Source organism: Hyperolius riggenbachi, chromosome 1 (genome assembly GCF_040937935.1).
Source record: "Hyperolius riggenbachi isolate aHypRig1 chromosome 1, aHypRig1.pri, whole genome shotgun sequence".
Classification (NCBI taxonomy): Eukaryota; Metazoa; Chordata; class Amphibia; order Anura; family Hyperoliidae; genus Hyperolius; species Hyperolius riggenbachi.
In genome coordinates, this window is record NC_090646.1 from 78,261,807 (window position 1) to 78,268,522 (window position 6,716).

At 44.5% G+C, this 6,716-nt stretch overlaps 1 protein-coding gene across 1 annotated transcript in view; it reads left to right on the forward strand.

Annotated features, from left to right (window-relative positions):
- Positions 1 to 6,716, forward strand: part of FGFRL1 (fibroblast growth factor receptor like 1) — a 240,721-nt gene that overhangs the window by 187,886 nt on the left and 46,119 nt on the right. The window lies entirely within an intron of this gene.

Below are 6,716 nucleotides of genomic sequence, written 5' to 3' on the forward strand. Positions count from 1 at the left end.
ATTTTTGTGCAGGTAGATGTGCGCTATATGCAGACAAGAGGGTATTGCCCGAGGTTTCCTTCCTATAGGTTCTGGTTGTTAGGGAGGTGCCCATTTTTCCTATCAGTAAGTCCAAAAACGAAATTTCCTGCAGACTATAAGTGAATGTCAAAAAAATATTCCTATTGTTCATATTCAGCTCAAGAACAAATGACTTCAAATCTGCCTCTGTACCTTTCCATAGGACAAAAATATCGTCCACATAACGTATCCAGAGCGCGACGTGCTCCCCATATCCACGAGTGGCCCGCACCACCTCCTGCTCCCAGAATCCAAGGTGGAGACATGCGTAGGCAGGGGAGCACGCCGCCCCCATGGTCACGCCCCTTTTCTGTCTATAAATGTTTCCATTGAATTCAAAAAAATTGTTATTCAAAATTATCTTCATGAGGTCAAGGATAAACTCACCCTGTCCATCATAGTCAGTGTAATACACCCCCAAATAATGTTCGAGAGCTTCTAGGCCTTTATCATTGGGTATGGAGGTAAAAAGCGCTTCCACGTCCAACCCGACGAGTAGCCAGTCCTTTTCGACATGTACCCCCTCGATGCCTGCCAGCACATCCCTGGTGTCCATAACAAAAGAGGGTAAATTGCTTACAATGTGTTTAAGCTTCAAATCTACATATTTTGAGATCCTTTCTAGAGGGCTATTATTCCCTGAGACGATAGGACGTCCCGGGGGAGCCTGCAAATTTTTATGAGTCTTCGGCAAAATGTAAAAGGTTGGAATAGTATACTCTGTCACCATTAGGTATTTTAATTCCCTTTCAGCCAATATTCCATCTAAAAAGGCCCACTGTAATTTTAAATTAATTCTCTCTATCAAATCCTTAAATGGGTTGACTCTCACCCTCTCATAAGTGGATTGATCACTGAGAAGTCTCCTGACCTCAGCTTCATATTTGATTCGAGTCATTATGACTACATTTCCCCCCTTATCACTTTTCTTTATTATGATATTAGGATTTTCTTGTAATTGAGTTAAGGCCAGCCTCTCATCTTTAGATAAATTATCCCTACCTTTTTTTCGCCAATCAATATTCTTTAGGTCTTCAGCGACTAGATCCATAAACATGGATACATACCTATTTGAACCCAAAGGGGGCATAAATGAAGATTTAGGGCGTAATTTTGTAAATCTAGAGCAACGGTCCTGAGGGCCATCATCTGCCTCAATAAAGAGCTGTTCAAGATCTATATCGTCTACATCGATAGGGGATTGGGGAGTCATGGACACCACGGACGCGCCGGGGGCATCAGGGGAGTACATCCGTCTCAAAAGCACACGTCTCAAAAATAGCTGGATATCTTTAAAAATTTCAAATTCATTACCGCCACTAATTGGGCAAAAACTTAATCCATATTTCAACAAAGTTAATTGTGTATCCGAAAAACTTTCATCAGTTAAATTAATTACATCAAGGGTTTCTGGGCACCCCCCTAAAACTACATCATCGTCCGATCCCTCGCCCTTGTCAACATGCCCATTTTTGTCCTATGGAAAGGTACAGAGGCAGATTTGAAGTCATTTGTTCTTGAGCTGAATATGAACAATAGGAATATTTTTTTGACATTCACTTATAGTCTGCAGGAAATTTCGTTTTTGGACTTACTGATAGGAAAAATGGGCACCTCCCTAACAACCAGAACCTATAGGAAGGAAACCTCGGGCAATACCCTCTTGTCTGCATATAGCGCACATCTACCTGCACAAAAATGGGCTGTTCCCACGGGCCAGTTCCTAAGGCTGCGGCGAAATTGTGCTGATATCAATGTTTTTTAAAAAAGAAGCAGGGGATTTGATGACTAGATTAAAGGCAAGGGGGTACCCGAACAAAATTGTGAAAACGGCATACCACAATGCACTAAAAAGGGAAAGAAGGACCCTCCTTGGTCCAAAATTTAACCCAGAGGGGATGGAGCCTGCCTCAACCAAATCAAAAACTGACGCAGGAGTGTCTAGAATAGTGATGACCTATGGGGCTCATTTTAAAGAAGTTAGGGATATTCTTAATAGACATTGGCATTTGTTGGGGAGGGACCCGATAATAGCAAAGGCTGTGGGAGGGTACCCCCATATAGCCGCCAGAAGGAGTACAAATTTGGGTGACATTCTGGTCAGCAGTGAATTTGGTTGGGACAGGCGCAAAAAAGAAATACAAAAAAAGAAAAAGGGAATGTATACTTGTGCAGGTTGTGATATGTGTAGGTTCATTAAAAAAGACACTATGTACTACAATTGGGACCGATCTGAATCGTTTCATGTCAACGATAGAATTGATTGCAATACTGAAAGGGTTGTCTATCAGATCCGCTGTCCATGCGATCGTATATACATTGGCAAAACATACAGAGCCCTCAATGTACGCTTAAGAGAACATGTGGCAAATATAAGGAACCCTAATGTTGATAAAAAGAAATTGAACCCAATGGTGCTACATTTCAAATCTGATCACGATGCAAACCCAAAAGGTCTGATGGCCATGGGAATATATAAACTGAACATTAGCCCCAGACGGGGCGACTTTGATTGTGAACTCAGAAAGAAGGAGTCGGAGTTAATCTATAGATGTGGGAGTCTGATGCCAACTGGTTTAAATAAAGATCTGAACATTAAGGTGTTCCTATGAATAGGAGCATTGTGTTGCTACACCTGATCTGCCTCTTGCATGGTTCATACATGGCATACGCTGAACTGTCGTTTTTAAATTTTATGCAAATTTGGGAAGCCCAAGATGGGCATAAAAGCAAAGCGTCTTACCCTGACGTCACACGTCTGATGAAATCCTGATTGGATGAAACGCGTCACGTGCTACGTGGTGGTGACGCTCCTCGGCCGGTAGGCGTGGCTTCCCCCCGTGCCTCCGCAACCTTCCTCCAAACAGCGGCAGCATCCAAGGTCCAGGGTCGGGTCGCATACGGCTACACTCGCCGCACCCCGCAACCTACGGAGGAGAGAGCTGCCACACCACGAGTCCCGTTTGGGAAGTGAGGAATTGAATGGCAGCCGGGGCCCCGAGGCTGCACACGTGAGTGGACCAACACTACTGCATATAGCTGGCTTGAATTTCCTTTGACGCTGGGGAGGTTTGACACTGCCTGTGTCAGTAATGGCTGCGTAAGGGTTCAACACAGAGGCGTGCTTATCTGCACACGGGGGGAATCTGAAGATCTTCCACACTTATGAGGCTGATCAGCTGCACACCATCACTTTACAGTTCAATTGGGCCTGAAGATATTATGCATGCTTGAATCTCCAGTATATAGGAAGTGCACTCCTATTAGGGACACATGCTATTTACCCCATTGATCTGGTTTGGTTTTAGGGAGGGTGTTTTTATATTGTTGACAGTTCTGCATTCATTGCTATTCATTGCTTTGTGTATTAATAAATTTATATTCTCTTGCTATGAGCTCCCTTTGGTTTACCAAATTGTTTGATAGTCCAAAACCTGTCGCCTCTGTCAGATTTCTACTACTTACTGTAAGTGACAGTATTATAGGAGAAATGTAATTTATGTCTCATTTTACTCTGGGAAAAAAATGTACTTCTTATTTGTCTATGTTTGCACCTATTTTAAATGTTAAAATTTTTCGCTGTAGTGCCCCTTTAACTTTAGAATTCTGGAGTTATTTTAACGATTGAAGAGTTAACTTAAAGACAGAAGCGTTAACGTTTGATTTGCCTGAGGTAAAAGGTTTCCTCCATACCCCATTACCATGGTGATAACTATAAAAACGTTATTAAAGACGTGAAGCTAGTGAATTGAGGCCAATGAATTGTATGTGTGGTATGGCTAAGAAATAGAACATTATTAGCAAAGAAAAGAGTCTCATATTGTTTTCCAGTACAGGAAGTGTTAAAACTTCATTTGTTATTTATGCAAAAGAGCTCTGAGCTGTTGACCCAACTTTGGGTGGAATACAGTCCTGTTTTCTGAAGCACTTAAAGGGAAGGTTCAGGGAAACCTTTAAAAAAATAAAAATCCATATCCACTTACCTGGGGCTTCCTCCAGCCCGTGGCAGGCAGGAGGTGCCCTCGCCGCCGCTCCAGAGGCTTCCGGTCGTCTTCGGTGGCCGACCCGACCTGGCCAGGCCGGCTGCCAGGCCGGGCTCTTCTGCGTCCCACGCGGGCGCGCTGACGTCACGGACGTCCTCCGGGCTGTACTGCGCAGGCGCAGTAGTTCTGCGCCTGCGCAGTAAAGCCCGGAGGACGTCCGATGACGTCAGCGCGCCCGCGTGGGACGCAGAAGAGCCCGTCCTTGGAGCGCAGAAGAGCCCGACCTGGCAGCCGGCCTGGCCAGGTCGGGTCGGCCACCGAAGACGACCGGAAGCCTCTGGAGCGGCGCCGAGGGCACCTCCTGCCTGCCACGGGCTGGAGGAAGCCCCAGGTAAGTGGATATTGATTTTTTATTTTTTTAAAGGTTTCCCTGAACCTTCCCTTTAAAGGGACTCCGAGCAGGGCAGAAACTATGGAAAGATGCATATCATTTTAAAGCTCTCTTTCTCCTCTTCCCAATGATATATAAACTGCCGCCCTACGCCTTTTAGTTTTCACTATTTTCGCGATTTTTCAGCAGAATGGAGCTGCTGACTTTAGGAAAAAGTCGCCCTGTGTAATACAATGTAACTATGGAAAGATGGATATCATTTTAAAGCTCTCTTTCTCCTCTTTCTGGCGACACCTAAATTGTCGCCCTAAGCCTTTTATTTTTCTCTATTTTTGCGATTGAAATCGCGGCCGTGGCAATTTCAATCGCGAAAATAACGGAAACTAAAAGGCGTAGGGCGGTGGTTTATAGATCATTGGAAAGAGGAGAAAGAGAGCTTTAAAATGATATGCATCTTTCCATAGTTTCTGCACTGCTTGGAGTCCCTTTAAACAGCCAAGAAACAGTGAGAGACAGGTTGAGTTGAAGTTTTACTACAGGAAATTTTAAGAGTCATTATTTCTGCTTTGTTTTATAGCTTAAAAGACAGTGTGGTTTCTAAACTGCAAATATGACAGAATAATACAATGTTATGAAAAAAAAGCTATATAACCGAAAATAAAAATAGGAGACTCTTTTTTTTTTTTTTTCCTTTGCTACTAATGTCACGGTACCCAGGTCACAGTGTAGTGAGGTGATTGCTGTTGGTCAGAAGTGACTGCATTCTTTCAGCAAGCTGTGCTGAGCCCTCAGTGCAGAGCTGTGATGTCAGAGTGCGGCACCAGTGGTTGGCTGGTCTCCCTGCAGGACACAGTGTAGTGAGGTGCAGAAGCGTCTCCATTCTTTCAGCAAGCTGTGCTGAGCCCTCAGTGCAGAGCTGTGATGTCAGAGTGCAGCACCAGTGGTTGGCTGGTCTCCCTGCAGGACACAGTGTAGTGAGGTGCAGAAGCGTCTCCATTCTTTCAGCAAGCTGTGCTGAGCCCTCAGTGCAGAGCTGTGATGTCAGAGTGCAGCTGCACCAGTGGTTGGCTGGTCTCCCTGCAGGACGCAGTGTAGTGAGGCGATTGCTGCCAGTCAGAAGTGTCTCCATTCTTTCAGCAGGCTGTGCTGAGCCCTCAGTGCAGAGCTGTGATATCGGAACGCGGCTGTTTGCTCAGCGCTGTGTGTAAATATGTGCAGGCGCAGTGACTCTTGTGTCAGTGTGTGCTCTTTGACCCCCCGACTGCCAGAGAGAAAACCACCGCTTGCACGTCCTGCGAAATCCCAACACAAACAGTCCGCATACTGCTGCTCTGTTTGCATTTCCTCACAAATTGGATTATAATAAAATGTAACTCCAACTCCACGAATGAGACATCATTGCTTTGAGTGTGGCTAATGTCAAATAGCCTATTACCTGATTTTGCTGTGTTTTTTTTTTTTAGATTGTGCAATTAATGCCCTCAAACTCCTGGCCAAACGTCCTCTTGTAGGAACTTTACCAAAAGATCGTTGTCGTTGGGAAGGGGGGGGGGGGGGGGGGGGGTATAAACCAATACCTAGAATGAGAAATTATTGATATTCACTGTGTGCAGTAATTATTTTATGTTGAGTCTGCCGGTCAGCATCTTTACTGCTGGCAGACAAAAGAACAGACAGCTCCAACTGCCATTATCTGTAAATATACTCTAATAATGTGATAGGCTAAAGGGTTGTGTGTTTCCAGTTTTTGTATAGCGCTTTTCTCCCGTTGGATTCCAAGGCAGTCACTAGAGCGGACTCAATAGTCAGTAGCAGTGTTAGGGAGTCTCGCCCAAGAACTCTTTACTGAATAGGTGCTGGCTTATTGAAAAAGGAAGCGCCAAGATTTGAACCCTGGTCTCTTGTGTCGAAGGCAAAGCCTTTAACCAAAAGCCGTTCAAAGCAGGAGGATTAGCCATACTATGCCAGGGGAAAAAACCCATGTATAAGTAAATACTTGATCTACTTGCATAACACATGTATTGTACTGTCCACATTTTGATTTCAGTGAATTTTATATAGTAAAGGAAAAGAATTCTGTTCCTGGTGGGGGCCATGTCTTTTGCCCACAGTTTGAGGCTAAATACTGATGTCATTTCTTCCCCCCCCTTTTTTTTTTCTTTTCTCCTCCAATCGCTGAGTCACCTCAGCCTTGCTTGTGAACACAAGTAAGCAGAGGATCATGTTTCAACTAGGCAGCTAGGCAGGGAAATACAGGTAAAAGGATGCATATATTATAGATA